Here is a 16015-nt window from a genome sequence, read left to right as displayed (position 1 = left end):
CTGTCTGCTGGGGAGGTCTTTTAAAAAAAAAAAAAAAAAAAAAAAAAGGGGGGGGGGAGAAAAAAAAAAAGAAAAAAGAAAAACAACACAAACGGGGAAGCGAGGCGAGGACGGCCGAGCCTCCCCTGGAAACGCTCCCTGGGAAGCCCGGCCCCGAGCCCTCCCTGCCTTGCACTTCTGGCCCCGCACGGGAAGGCTACAGGTTGTTTGGTTTTAATTACGCGGGGGGGCGGCCTGGGGGGCGAGGGTGCGGGGCAGCGGCGGTTCTCGGCCCCGCAGCCCCGGCAGATTTGGGGAAAGTGGGGCTGGGACCGGAGCGGGGGGGTGCAGAGAAAGGGACCCGGGCGCAGCCCAAACTCCGGCGCAGCCCGAACTCCGGCCGGGGCAGCGGCCCCCCCACCCCCGCGGCTCAGCGGCCCCCCCGCAAGCGGTGCGTTTTCGGGAGCGGTGCCCCCGGGCGCCGGGGGAGCTGACACATGTCACCGGCCAAACTTTCCCGCGGCAAGTGAGTGAGCAACGGAGCCTTGGGGAGGGTGGGGGGGGGGAGAGAGAGAGAGGGGGGAAGCAGCGAGTCACACCGGATTGCGGGGGGAGGAGGGGACGGGTGTGTGCGGGGGGTTGGCGGGGGGTGGGGGGGGGAACACTTACCGGGAGGAGACACCGTGCAGGGCGTCCCGACGAGCTGACACCGAGAGAAAAAGGGCGAGCGGAGCCGCGCACACGGGCGCGCACATGCAAAGTCTCTGCGGGCGGAGCCGCCGCTGCCGCCGCCGGGCCGAGCGGGCCGGGAGGGGGGGGCGGCCGGGGGGGCCCCTCCGCGGGTGCGGTGCCTGGCGCCCCTCCCGCAGGCTGGCGCTGCCTGCCGCTGCCTCGCTCCCTCCCTCCCCCGGCGTGCGGGGGTCTGGCCGTGTGCGGAGTGTGCCGCCTGTGTGTATGTGTTTTGTTGGGAATGCAAAAAAAAAAAAAAAAAAAAAAAGGGAGAGGAAAAAAAAAAAAAACGCTGCACACACACACCGACTCCTTCGGAGAGAAAAAGAGGAGTGAAGAGGGAGCCCTCACATGATCGCGAAGTGGCCTGCACAGGAGTGCTAATAATGCGCGGGGTGGTAGTGGGAGGAAAGGGGGTGTGGGGGGGAGATGGCAACAGCCAAAAGTGCGGCGGGACGGGACGGGACGGGACGCGCTGCGCCCTGCCCTGCCCTGCCCTGCCCAGGCCGCCGCGCCCCGCTCCGCTCCGCGCCTCCCCCGGCCGGGCCCCGGCGGCGCGGTCGCTGCGAGCCGCCCTCCGCCGTCGGGTCCACCTGCTGTGTAAACAAACCGTCGGGGAAGTTGTTTGCTCTCCCCTCCCCGCCCCCTCTTCCCCCTCCCTCCCTCTCTCCCTCCCTCCCTCCTCCTCCTCTCCCCCCCTTTTTTGCTCCGTTAGACACAACGAGTTTAGCAGACGGGGAGAAAACAAAGCCGGGTGTTGTGCTGGCAGTGCCGAGTGGCTGCAGCCTGCTGGCAGCCCTCGACGTGCCGCGGGCCGAGCACGGGGGTAGGGACCCGCGTGGGAGGCACCCTGGAGGGGAGGAGGGATGAGGATGCGGGTCGGGGTCCCCCCCGTTGCAGCCGCATCCCCCCGCATCCTCGCCCCTCCGCTTCCCGAAACTTTCTCTCCCCTCCCGACGGGCCGCGGCAAGGTGCAAAGCCCCCCCCCCGAGGGAACCGGCCGCCCCCGGGAGCCCAGAGGTGCCCCCACGCTTTTAGCGAGGATGGAGCTGGGGGAGCACACGAGCTGGCAGCGCGGCCAGAAGCGGGAGGAATGCTGCGGGCCCCCGCGATTGCCGGGCACTCGATGCCGAGCACTTAATCCCGCTGCCGCCCCGCAGGTACATCAGCAAATTAACAAAGCGGGCTGCGCTGTGTAATTCAAGCATCCTCCCGCTCCCAGCGCCCTAACCTCCGCCCGGCACTTTTCGCATTCGAAAAGCTCTCCTGCGTGCACCGCCGCTCGGCGTTAACCACGGGACGAATTAAAAAATGATAATAATTATTATAATAACTTCGCTTCGGCTGCTCGCTCCCGGCCGGCCCCACCGGGGGCACTGCACCCCCACCACCACCCCCGGGCTCCTGCACGGCCGCTACCGCGGGGGCGGAGCCGCCGCAACTTCGGCAACTCCGCAGGGGCCCCCCGCGAACGGGGCCGCCCCGGCTCCCTCCCGGCCCCGGCCCCGCCGCCGGGAGGGGGCCGGGGCGGCTGCGGGGGGGCCCGTGCGGGGCGGCGGCGGGGCCGGCCAATGGGGCGAGCTCGGGTTCGGGAGGTGAAAGTTCACCGCCGGGGCAGGCTGCCGCGGGGGCGCGGCGCTGCCGATGGGTGGTCGTAAAATATATTTATTTGCTACTTGCAACTCTTTTGTCTCCCCCCCCACCTCCCGCTTCCCACTCTCCCTTACCCCCACCACCGCCCTCAGCCCTATCTCACGCACACCTCGCCCGCCCCGTTGCCGCTAAACCCCGGTCGCTTTTATTTCTCGCTACTTTGCGAGCGCAACGGTTGCGGGGGGGCGCCGGCCGCGCCCCCCGAGGGGCTGGGGGCTGCGGAGCGGCGTGGCCGCAGGCAGCCGGCCCCCGCGGCCCTGGGACGGTGCGGTGCGGGGGGGACCCGTGCGGGGCGCTCCGCCGCGCTCCCCGCCGCCTGCAAACGAAATCGCCCCCCGCGGGCTCCGCTTGCCGGTGGGATGAACCGGCTCGGCATCGGGGCTCCGCGGAGGCGCAAGTTGCGCGGCCCCAAAGCCGACGCCCCCTTCCCGGAGGCGGCGGGCGGGCTCCTTGCTCTCCCCGTGGGGAACCGGGCGGGTTTCCCCGCGGAACCGGCCGCGAGGGGCGTCCCAAGGCTGCGGCCGGAGGAAAGGGGCGGCGAACACAGCGCTTGGCGGAGGGGAACCCGCGGGCGGCGGCGCGGCCCCGCAGCCGGGCACCGACGGCTCCGTCGGGCGCCCCCGCGCCGCGGCCGCGGAGGGCCGGAGGGGAAAGGAGGTGCACGGCGGCACCGGGGCTGCCCCGGGTCGGGCTGCCCCGGGTCGGGATGCCCTATTGTGCCCTGCTCTGCCCGGCCCTGCCTCGCTTTGCCCTGCCCTGCCCGGTCCCGGGCCGCCGCCGTCGAGCCGGGCTCCCTCCTCTCCAGCAAGCCGCGGTAGCCCCGCAGCCCCCGGCAGCTCTCCGCTTTGTTTCAAGGCGATGTAAAAATCCCCCCTCGTTCACACGGCCGCTGCTGACAGCCTCTCTGCCTAGCGGGTAATAATACGCGGGGAACAATACGACGCTTGGCTGCTTAAATTAGTCGGCGTTGCTCGGGTCTGAGCGGCTCGCAAGTGCCACGCAAAAGGAGGGCTCAACAAACAAACACTTCGCCGACTCTTTTATTTTTACGGCGGTGGTTACGGCGGAAAAAAAAAAAAAAAAACTTGGCTTTGTAATGAAAAAGGCTGGTGCGTTTTATTTGTTCCTGTTTACGGTTCGAGATTTCATCTGCACAGTTGTATTGTATTTCTCGCTTCAAATAAACCGCTTTGAAACTGTCTTCCTTTAATTAATTTAATGTATTTTCTGTGTGCAGCTGGCAGCGTTAGGTGTCTATCAGATTGCCATTTTCAATTAGGATTGTTTATAACGCGACCGCGAAAACAGGCTTCTCTTCTAAATAGGTTTGTTCCCCTTTCTCCCCGCGCACGGCTCCCGAGACGGTTTGGAAGGAGCAGAAAATGTTGGTTTTAACCGAAGTCAAATCGAGGAGAATCTGTATTACAACATCAAAGTGAAGGGAGACGTTACAAAATTGGTGGAGTTACACCACCATCTGTCGTTAAGCGTCGGGACTACAAAAGTTCAGACGTACAATAAATCTTAATGAGAGCTGGCAACTTTTTTTAATATATTTTTCCCCCTTTCCCTACGGCTCTCGCTTTCCTACCGGGGCTGAAGCCGGGAGCCCCTCACCGTGGTGTCCGGCCTCTGATGCCTGGCTTGTCCACCAGCAGCCCAAGGATGGTGGCCCTCTGAAGTGGCCCGGCACCCACATGGCTTCCAGCCTTCAGGAGAAAGTTCATCGGAAAGCTAACGTAAGCCAAAAAAGGTTAAATTAAATAAAAATAAAAAGTTCTTATTGCTAGGGTGCTGGCTGTGGGATTCCAGATCCAATTCTGTGTGTACCCACATAATGCTGGGTCCTGAGAAGAAACACATAGAAAACACACATAGAATAACATAAGGGGTGAGGCTGGTGTGTCCTACAACGGCAGGAGCTGTAAACAGATCCTCAGAGGAATCACAAAATGTTTTTGCATTACCCGGTGTAAGCAGTGTACCTGCTTTGTGTGGCTGACCAAGTGAGGGGTGCCCATCAGACTTCAGCCCTTCCTCAATTCTTCAGCTAATGGGCCTACAGAGCGCTCATTTGCCATCATTAGTAAAGAACCAAGATATATGTTATTCCTTTAGGATTTTCCAGGTATTCCTTGAGTTTCAGGTTGCTACTCAGAGTGGGGTAGGAAGGGACATGCAAGCGGGTGCTCAAAGACCGCTACGATGAAAACCACCAGGCTTATCAATATTTTATCACAGCTCCTATGTTAGGGCATGTGGCGTTTGTTAAGGATTGAACCAAATGGGTTTCGGTATGGAGTGCTTTATTACTAAAACTCAACTGCCAGGTTGTTTCGCTTCAGCTGTGGAAATTCGCAGCTTTTTGCCCGTCTTCAGCCTGATGTTTTGCAAGTGCTCACCAGTTTTATCCTGTAACTAGCAATCAGCATTTTCCAGTGCTGTGGCTATTGTTAGGGGGTGATGGCAGTTTAACACTCTCTTACAAATCTTGTTTCCCTGTCTGATTCCTTATCACAGTGAAACTCAGATTTTCTCTGTCCTACCAGTAGCTGTTGATGCCCAGGATGAGGGTCTCCGTTTTAGCTTCTTGATGTGTCAAAAGCGAGAAACCCTTTTCCTCTAAGGCTATATGTCCACTTTGTAGGCTATCATGAAACGTGGGATTACCCTGCAGGCAATAAACACTTTCGGTATTCCTTTGTCTAACAGCTATTTTCATATTATTCTGAAAAAAATACTTTCTACCTTCTCCGTAGTCAACTAAGCTCTCATAAGCAACTAAGCTCTTTGAGTCAACATTAAAGGCTAAGGTTTCTCAATTGGTGAGAGAAGTGTTTAACATTCCTCTGGCAGAAATAAATCCTGTGAAATGTTCTCTGCTTTGAGAAATGGCTGGGCCACTGCTACCAATTACTGATTTAGGAATGTTTGGTAAAAAACTTGCATCCAAAAATTCGCAGATCATTTCACTGTTTGCACTACCTACAGCTTTAAGTGTGTTTTATTACAATTTCATTTTAAAGTTACTCAATAAGCCTTAGAGCGGCAACCAAAATTAAAAATAAAATAATCAGAGTTGCTGGAGGAAAGAAAAACAAAGCAGGATGTTGCCTTATGTATGCTGTCTTAACAGTGCTGCTCCAAAAGGAGGGCTTGCACTGTGATAGTCTTCCCTGGATTCTTTGATACAGAAAAATCATAATAACAATAAGCTGTGCAAATCTTCAACCATTTCATGTATTGGAAAAACACAGCAGGTTTTTTTTTTTTTGTTTGTTTGTTTGTTTATTTTTACCTTATATTTCACATCTATATATAAAAGCTTGACCTACAGAACTTTGTGGTTTCTTTTCCTGTTTTGTGTGGCCAGGCTTGGAGGAGAAATCTGCCACATTGACCTTTCAGTTAAAGGTCCCAGTCCCCAACGTTTAGGTGTGTATACAAAGGTATTATTTAGTCAAAGGTGAGGAAAGTTTTAAGACTGAGGCAAGTTTCCAAAGGACAACTCTTGGAAGAGTATCACAAACAAGCATAAGCAATAGTTCTCAGTGTGTCACACAAACAGATCATGGCTTCTGGAAAATTTAGTATCTGACCTGTAAGGTTTAGATATTGCAAAAGGTGCTGCTAAAATGTAGGATCCTAAATCCAAGCTGCAATATTCAAAATCCTTCTTTAGCCTTCTGAGGAGTCAGCATTGCTAAGGTGACACTAAAATCCCTTTGGCTCCTAAGATGCCACTTCTGCTCGACATAACTGTCACAGTAGGGTTGAAAAGCTTGGCATGTTTCCTAAACTGAACCAACCTCCTAAAACTAGGCATCCTCTGTGCAGCTGAGCATTAATTTTTAATTAGGTAAAATGCCCAACCAGTCCTTAGAGCCTTGCCTGACCCTAGCCTCCCCTTTCCTCTGTAAGTGTCCTACCCACTGGGCTGTGTAATCACACTTCTCTCACTGCTCCAGTCCATCTTCAGCCTTTTTTTTTTTTTTTTTCCTGCATCCCCACTCCAGGCCAGCTGAAAGCAAGTGCTTACGTCACGGTCACGGGAGGCGACTGATGGTTTAGGCCTGAGGCGGGTCTAGAAAACAATTAGAATAGCATAACAACTTATTTATTCCATTAATATATATATTGCAGCTACTTCAAGATATTGCAAACCTGGAAGTTTTAAAACAGGTGAGGACACCTGCTTCTTTTATAAAACAGTCCCCATGAGCACAATGTCCAAAAGAAGGGCTCTGAGTCACAACATAGCAGGGCATGACAACCCCAAGAAGGCCAGCAATTGAGACAACACTGTCTTCAACCTGTCTTCAGCCTTTCAGCAGTCACCTCAGAAAAGTGACTCATCCCTGACTTCCTCACCATGATGGGCAGGCAGCCCAGGCACCTCTCTCAAGCTATAGATCATGTGGGATTTATTTTACGAGTCAGGTAAATAAAGTCAGCAAAAGCAGACTCAGCAGTGACAATACACTGCTGGCTATAAAACACTGGGTCTTCTCGAGTTCCACCAAAATCTGTGGTCTGGCCTTTCATTTTCTATCTTGTGATCATTTATCTGCATTTTTTTCCCTTCTTGGTTTACTCAGAGCAAAACATAATAGAGACTTGCAGGAATTTTTTGTTGAGGGTGACAGAAGTCTTCCTAACAGGAAGATTTTCTGCTTTTATTTGTTGTGAGAGTGTCCCACTCTCCTTTTCCAGAATGCAAAAGTGTCCCTGCCCCAAGCTACAGAGCTGCGGGAAGTGTCACCTCCAGATGAACTGCTTCAGCCTCACTCAAAGTGTGTGAGCTGGTAGAAGTAAATGAGTGGTAAGGTAGCACAAGGCCTCTTACACTTGTCCCATGATGTCTTCAGGCAGCATGTATTTGTTGCCCATGGGCTATGACTTGCTTTCACAGGGTAGAAATCCATCTGTCAGAACCTGAAGTTTGTGGAGGGAGGATGCTAGGTTCAGCTTCACAGAAGAAAACCGTTCTGATTTTGTTTGCTTCCAACCCCAAATGTGGTTTTCAGCACTGATATTAAATTATGATTTCATCATACCCATAGAGCACGAAGTTTCTAGTTCTTTAGGAAAAGAAGAAAAAAAAAAGGCAAAACATTCTTATGTTTAAGGAAATACATTTAGTAACCAAACAGCAATTACAGCTGTATCAGGAAACTGCTTTACTTTGGTACCAGACACACAAGGACCACATTAAAGATGCAAAATTGCACTCAGTTTCATGGCATTTACACATCTGTAACAACATTCCTGGAATTCTGGAAATTTTGTCAGTATTTAGGGATAGGGGACAGAGCTGTCTTTTTAGAAACCATTTATATGTCATGCACACAAATTAACATGTATTAAGTAGTCATCTTTCCACCCACAAGCACTTGTGTAGAATTCATGGGTTTGTGAAGTAAATTGAAAGCAGACTGTGGATGTTAACAATATGGTTAGATACAGGAGTTTTACACTAGTTGAACACTAAATAAACAAGCCCCTTTTTAGGTTTATTTAAAGGGATTGCAGAGACACAACCTTAGAATATATATTTTAAAGCAATAGAGATAATGCCTTGTAGATGTGAATTATAGAGTTCTGTGATACAGAAGCAGCAAAGTAACTTGTTTTCCAAATTTGTACAAAACTATAATCAGATAAATGACAAAATACTACTTTCTGCCTCAGCATCCTACTTGTCACTTTCCTTAAACAGCAAAACACGCTTTTTATTGCTACAGCTGCACAGCCAGTAGAGCTAGAAGGAGAATCAGAGAAATGTAGAATCACGCACAGTCAACACAATTGGATATCACAGCACTGCACTTTAGTCTGTCAGTTATTTTACTCATTGTGTAAGAAGCAAAGCAGTAGGCAAGGCTAAGTGACTCAAAAAAACAGCACTTTTTAGAACAAATGATTTGTGAAGAAATGAAGTGTTATCTGTAGACTTGGACATTTGTATTGAGGCAAGAGGTTTAGCAATTTTATACCCAATCATTTAATAATTAAAAAAAAAAAATCTTTTAAAAGGAATTCTTTTTATTTACATGGTCTTTTCCTTCCTTCCTTCCTCCTTCCTTCCTTCCTTCCTTCCTTCCTTCCTTCCTTCCTTCCTTCCTTCCTTCCTTCCTTCCTTCCTTCCTTCCTTCCTTCCTTCCTTCCTTTCTTCTGTTTTTCCTTCTTTCCCTCTTCCTTTCTTTCTTTTTCTTTTTCTTTTTCTTTTTCTTTTTCTTTTTCTTTTTCTTTTTCTTTTTCTTTTTCTTTTTCTTTTTCTTTTTCTTTTTCTTTTTCTTTTTCTTTTTCTTTTTCGTTTTCGTTTTCTTTTTCGTTTTCTTTTTCGTTTTCTTTTTCGTTTTCTTTTTCGTTTTCTCTTTCTCTTTCTCTTTCTTTTTCTTTTTTCTTTTTCTTTTTGTTCTTTCTTTTCCAATATTAGACAACGTCTTTTCAAGTTCTCAAACTGCAACTACTCCTAAATCATTTCAGTAACTCATGGACCCTGATTCCAATTCAAGGCAGGAATGACACTAGCTCCGATGTTCTACATTTCCAAAGATGCGGCTCTAGCCGAAGCTTCCTTGGACATGTGGAAAGTATGTTCCAGAGTCATCTGCTCAAACCATATGCATCTTCTTACCTCAGCCCAACCATCCATTCTCTGGAGCGCTCTGTTCCTGAAACTTGGTGGTGAAAAATTTAGGCTTGGACATCTCATTAAACAAATGGGTCTTCTACTCATGAGCGCCCTCTGTGTTAGATTTTCAGAAGTCACCAGTCATCAGATTTCAAGACATCATGTCATGTCTAATCATGTCTAATGTTAAAGACATTAGATTATTGAAAATAATCTTGACAATAATCTTGGAAATCTGACAATTTTTTCTTTAAGAGTACTTAAATCAATGTTGGCTTCTTAAAAAATTGTTCCAATAATAGAATTATAGGTACTACACACATAAATTCTGGTATTTTTAGTTTGTTGAAAAAAACAAAAACAAAACAAAAATAATAATAATAATAAAAAAAAAACCCTACACACTTGACTTTGGACCCATATATATCTATGCTGAAGAAGGGAAAAACAATATTTCTTTTTACTGTAATTTATTGTATTTAATATAACAGGTGAACTGGTGCTACTTGCTGTAATAAAGGTTTAAGAGGGATTATTCTAGGAGATGATCTGCTAGTTTATCCATGGATTTTAATAGGGCCTGCTCTGGTCCTAACATAAGCATTACCTAAAATCTACAGAAAGACTGCTGGTTGCACCATGACTCTGACCAGCTAACTACAAAGTGTATGGAGACTAAATAAATAAATATCAAGGTCTTTAATAAATAAGAGCAATAAATCAGCATTATATATATTGTATTCTTTATACTTATGTGGAATTAAATTCATGTTACGCTGCTATATGTTCAACTGTGTATCACTGACCATTTACAATGTGTAGCTACAGTCTAGAAAAGGAGAAATAGTTGGTGCCTCAAAAAAATGTAAAAACATCAAGGATTTTATTGTTGTTGTTATTATGAATTAAATGTTGGAGTCCCTTTGGGCAGACAGGTCTGAAAATGCTTTAGAATATTGTGGAGAAACCTTAGAATACTGGTTAACCACCAAAACAATCCTGAACTGTTTGTGCGTTGTCCATTGCTAGCATCTCCCTCTGTCCATACTGATACCAATGGATATGTGAACAACTACGCTATGAAACTTCAGCAGTAAATTAACCCTCATATCAGAACAGAAACAATGAGTTTGTATGAAATTCAGGCATTGAAAGCAAAGCAAAAGACCAACATCTTTAAGTGTCTGTACATCAGTGTCAGGAGCCTGAATGCTAAAGAACAGAAATTGACACTGTTAATTTATAAGCTGAGTTTGTCTTAGTTGGGCTCAAACCTGATGAGAAAGCATATGCGTGATTGGATTATTGAAATGAATGTCCTAATCTGCCCAGAGAAGGGCAGAAAGAAGTAGAAGTAAGAAGGAGAGAGGTAACCAAACAACTGAATTTTAGATACCTGCTTAGATACTTTCATAAATGACATGGTCTCTTTAGGCTTCTCCCATCTTAGAAGAGACAGGAGATTCACATGGATGCATTGAATCCCCTTGGAATCTTTCAACTGAGTTCAGGGAATAAGAGAAAATAGCCTTCTAAATTAAAGATTTATTTTGGATAGTATGTGCTATAAATACCCCTGCTGAATAGAAGAGTTGCATCATCTGTTTCCAAGTCACAACACGTTGCAAACAAACTCATGCATGAATGTCCTCATGGAGGAATAGGGGGTGTCCAGAGCAGAATATTGAACCGTATCATTTGGCAATACCTTAACTACCTATCTGAAATGACAGAGGAAGGAAAATTGTGTTAAAATGAAGAAACTCAACCCAAACTTAATAAAATGGGTATTTAATATTGTCATTTCCTAACTCAAAGAGTTGCATCCACCAGAAAATAGAATTAGATGGCAATGTCATATGAGGAAAAGCTGATGCCTGAATTAAAAATTATAAAGATAAAGCAGATTTTTTTGATCATAGACATAGTGAATAAATAGTTTTGAATTTTAGAGTGACAAAAGAGGACAATAAGCAGCAGTTACAAAAGCTAGAGTTTTTAAAATACATAGACACAGATAATTGCCATTCAAGAGTCTTAAAAGAGTGGGATGCACTTCTTGCTTTACCATTAATATGGATTTGCAATAAATCTTGGAAAACAAAGCAAGTTCCAAAAAGAATGGAAGAATGCAAATGCTTTAACTGTATTTCTAAGTGGTAAACAAGACAGTGTGGATGGGCTTGTCAATCTGATATCAATCCCAAACAATGAATGAAATACATGCTGAAATGATACATGGGAAAAATGAATGCAAAATGTGCATTGGATACTTATGCTGGGAGAGGCTGAGAGTGAGACAAAGGGTCTGTGTTGGGGAAAAAAAAAAAAAAAAAGGTCTTCTAAAAACCCACAGGGATCATGACAATCAACAGAGCAAAATCTTTGCTCAGTTCTCAGTGCAATGATCAGAAGAAATGTATGTCCACCGTTCAAGAGAGATGACTAAAACTTGGAAAAGGTTAATGGGAGAGTAACAAGAATTCAAACACATTTTAAAGCATGTATCACAATACCCACAAAGCAGTATATTTTGATAATAGATGGGTCCTCACTGTTACAGACAATGTATAACAGATTCCAGAGGATGGCATTTGCAATGAGACAAATTCAAACTACAATGCAGAGGAACATTTTTAACAACAAGACCATTCTCGAATAATTTCTTATTTACTGTCATGGGTTCTTCATCACAAGAGTGAATATTTTCCTATGCATATACTATCATTAAAATAAAAATTAACTCAGGAAAAAATCATAACATGCTGCATACAAGTTAAGGTTCCATGATCACAACAGCCAAGTCTGGCTATGAGCTGTGTTGAGGTCAGAATTGTCATCACGAGGTTTTTAACACCCCATGAAGACAAATGGGACCAACCACATCATTCCTTACAAGCTTCTGCTTCAGGCAGTTTAAAAATTTGGGAACACCACTGTATGGGATGGCATGTGGGAGGATGTATTCATAAACAGATAGGAAATGTCACTAAAGGAAATATCTTATATTTATTAATGTTTAAGATTTCAATTTCAATTGTAGTTAACACCTGCACATTGAGGATAGTGTTGTACCATGCATTGTAAAAAAAAAAAAAAGAAAAAAAAATCTATTTCAGTTAGTTTGCAATGGATCTTGCAGCCCAATTTGAGGACAACAGTAATTTGTAGCCAGGGAACAAACATAGCCATAGCTGTTGACAGTATGCGTCCTATTACTCTGAAGCACTGTTTGACTAATGCAGGATGCACCACTTTATTATAGCATGGAAAAAATCTGGGTTCAAAGCTTAGCTGGCTTCTGTCTTGTAAATATTTTTCCTTTTTTATCAATGTGTTGAAGCAAGTGTGAAACGCAAGTATGAAAGCACTGACAGCACATTTTCAAGTATATTGTGTTTTGTTTTGTTAAAAAATACTCTAAGATGAAAAATGTACAGTTTGGTTGCTCACAAAGTAGCTGTGAAGCAGATAGAAATCTGCTTATTTGACTTCTCCATAACATCATATATGAAGAAAATTTCACCATGAAACAAAGAATCTAGCCTCTTTTGTAAAGGAAATGACCTTCCCCACGAGCTAAAAGTATTAGTATTAAAGAAATGTACATCTCTTCTTTTTCCTGTTCTTCTTTGATCAATTTTTGATTGAAAACTTGAGTACTTGGTGCAAAAATCTCAGTATGAGGAAATCTGAACAATCTCTGTGTTCGCTGTTCTCTTAATTGCTTTTCACCATCTTGTCCAAAGCACACGTTGTAAGGCATAGCTGCATGGACTATGATGTAATGAGATCTTGTTAGCTAAGCAAGACCAGACCTCAAGCTTAAGCAAAATAAATTCAGATAGACTCTCTGCCCCTTGACCCAGCTGTTTTGCAGTCTTTGAACAGTAAAGAAACTTGGAATCTGGTCACAGATGCCAGTGTAGAAATTCCCCTGGCTGAAGTGAACTGTCAAATGGTGTACAACTAGAGTAGCTGGTTCCCACTGCTTTCTGTCTTGTCCAAAAAAGCATGTTAAGCAAAAGAAAGGTTGGGAAATTCAGAGGGAAGATGAACTGTGTCTTTATTGTGATGATTTCTGGCCAGCATATGGTCCCTTAGGGACCAAAGCCAGCTTCATAAATTAGAACCATATAGAGTTCACAAACTTATTTTATGTTCTAACTTCAGCTGAGGAGCAAAGCAAGACAGGACAGGGCAGGCTGAGAAAGAAGAAGCTGTAACTAGTTCTGACAACAATTCCTCTGAGCACATTTCGGAGGAGGGACAAATACGTCCTATTAAGCTTTGTGCAAAGCCAGAATTATTCGTCCTAAATATCTACAATAATTGATCTAATCTCTGAATAATACATAGAAAAACAAGGACTACAAAATGGAATTAAAGAAGCACTTACCATATATGTAACATTTCTAATAAGAAGTGAAATTGACCTATTCTTTTCTACCCACTGAAAACTTGTCTCTCTTCTCATTACTTCATGCTTTTGGCTAACAATATATTACTTGAGAAGAGCTAGAGAGACAATGAGTCAGTCAAATCTTGAGATTATCTAGATTATCTAAAGTCTTCTTACTTTAAATAAGAGTATACCTACCTATTATGTAAAATCTGTAATTTTTTGTAAGACTTGTTTAAATAGCATCTTTGGCTAAACATTTGTCTCTTTCAACCAAACCTTAAAGCTTTTGTTTGTTTGTTTGTTTGCTTATTTGTTTTGTGACAGAGCTGTAAATTTTAGAGGCAGTTTTCAATTAAGACTCACCATATTATGCCATATTATGAATTTGTTTAGTTAAGAAGTGAGAAAGGATGTTCTAACCAGTAGCATGGGGACGTCTAGTGTTTTTACTGGCACCAATACTATGTAGTCTACTTTGCCAAAAAAAAAAAAGAAAAAAAAGAAAAAAAGAAAGTTTAGAGAGATTTAACTGAAATTTTTAGCATTGCAGAGATAACGTAAAAATATTTTACACAGTCTTTGCATATGTTCTCATAATACAAGAAAAATGTTAATACAGTTAATACAGTGACAGACTAATGTAAAACAAAGGAATGACAATTCATCTTCACTCAACAAGGTCTTTAACTGTGGTGGTGTTCTATACCAAAAGACAGTACTGAGAACCTTTATTTTAAAAGGTCTGGATAATCTCTGTTCAGCAGTAACTTGAACATTTATATCTGGTGGAAGAAAGGAAATCATCTTCCTTGTTTATCTCTGTTGGATTCAGAAAAGCATCTTACCAAGTCCCAGCAGAGAATTATACAGTTCTCACAGGATCGCATTTTGACAGAGTCTTCCTCCATCAACTGGAACTTTAATCATTGACAATTGCTCCAGCTGTATCGCTAGAGTGGGGCCATCAGAGCCTATGTTTGTAAACATAAAAATGACTGGAGGAATGGCTGGAGGAACGGCTGGAGGAACACAGAGGCTCATCACCAACAGAGAGTAATCAAATCACTTCCAAACAGTATAAATATTAGTATGGTGAAATATATTTAAATAACTAAAAATCTAAGAAGTAGCATTTCAGCCTGTAATTAGATATTGGATCCTCTGTTCTCGGAAGCAATACTTCTCAAAAGAGTTGGGGATCAGAGTTCATAGTCATCTGCATATAATTTCCCGATATGACACAGTGCACCAAATGTCTAATATGAGCTTAATAAATAGGCATCAGAGGAATAATGAATGAAGATAGGTGTCGAGAGTTATTACACTGTTGTTGTATTTAGCGCTGATGAAATCATTATTGAAATATTTTGACCAGTCCTAGGGTCCATGGTTCAGGAATATTGTTGAAGAAGTTCAGACAAAAGTCACAAACATGACTTGGGGACTGTTAATCATGCCTCAGGGTAAAAGACTCGAAGAACTCAATCTGTTTATTTTATCAGTTGAGAATATTAGAGATTGATTTGAAACAACTTCAAAGCTGTTACCATGGGGAATTTTACAGGTTCTGTTATAGACTCTTAAATCTAGCAAATACATTAAATTAACAATAATATGATGGAAAATATGATGAAATAGGAAAATCTGGACGAATTCATGCCAGAAATGAGCATTGGAGTGAGCTACTTCCTAACATCCTTAATGGCAATTTTAACATGCTTTTCTAAAAGACAGTCTGTAGCTCGAAGAAGAATTAGTGTAGGCAACTCACAGTCTGCTCCATACAAGAAGCTGGACCATATAATTGTGGTGGTACTTCTGGTTTTATATTTTGCAAAGTTCTGAAATGACCAGGCTGAAACACTGAGCTTTAGGTACCTTGCAGCCATCAAAGCAAAAGACTCCAAATACATCAGTACAAAACATGATCCTGAGTAATCGAAAGAGACCTTAGTAATGGCATATCTTTCTCTGAACCAGGCTTGTAGGTGATAATGTATTAAAATTCTGAAGAAACCATAGATATACCATTGGAAATTGTTTTACAGACACAACTAGTTTGTTAAGTGTACACTAGTATATAGGATACTAATAAGTGCATGAATAAAACTTGGCACTTTTATATTGCTTTCCAGAAAAAAGACTTGTATTTTTTTACAAAAAATTAATAAGTAGAATAACTCAAAAATCCTGTGAAGTCAGTAAGTGTTATTATTTCCTTTAAGCAGAAGACAAATTGAGAGACAGGGAGTGCCCAAGTTCACAGAGGAATTCTATGAGTTGTCTGGGAATTAAAGAAAAGCCTTCAGAGAGCTGTTCCTGTGCTTTAATCAATTTATTTATTTATTTATTTTAAACCAGGCATGCTGTAAAAATCCTGGCAGGTGACATTCCTGTTCTGGTGTCAGTATTGATCCAGTCCTGTGTCCAGTGCCAAAAGACACTGATGCTGAAAGCATTGTCTCTTTGCAATGACATATAGAAAGTAAAGTCTTACCCTGTGACTTATTCTTCATTGCATTGGTATAAGGAAGCGGTGATATTGATTTTAGTGTCTTGTCAAAATTCCAACTTGGGTAATTAGTTTATTCTTACCTAAACTCCTTGATTTA

General features: G+C 44.1%; 1 protein-coding gene across 8 annotated transcripts in view; it reads right to left on the bottom strand.

Moving 5' to 3' along the window:
• FOXP2 (forkhead box P2) overlaps nt 1-1455 on the bottom strand; it is a 431190-nt gene extending 429735 nt beyond the window's left edge. For all 8 annotated transcript variants that reach the window (XM_082769279.1, XM_082769278.1, XM_082769283.1 and 5 more), the window contains exon 1: nt 649-1455. The gene's annotated coding sequence lies outside the window, so the exon portion shown is untranslated. The remainder of the gene's footprint in view (nt 1-648) is intronic.
• Between the last annotated feature and the right edge of the window lie 14560 nt (nt 1456-16015).

Source organism: Aythya marila (genome assembly GCF_965140915.1).
Source record: "Aythya marila genome assembly, chromosome: 1".
Classification (NCBI taxonomy): Eukaryota; Metazoa; Chordata; class Aves; order Anseriformes; family Anatidae; genus Aythya; species Aythya marila.
The sequence above is the reverse complement of the archived record's forward strand: the minus strand, read 5'-3'. Positions and strand labels throughout refer to the sequence as shown.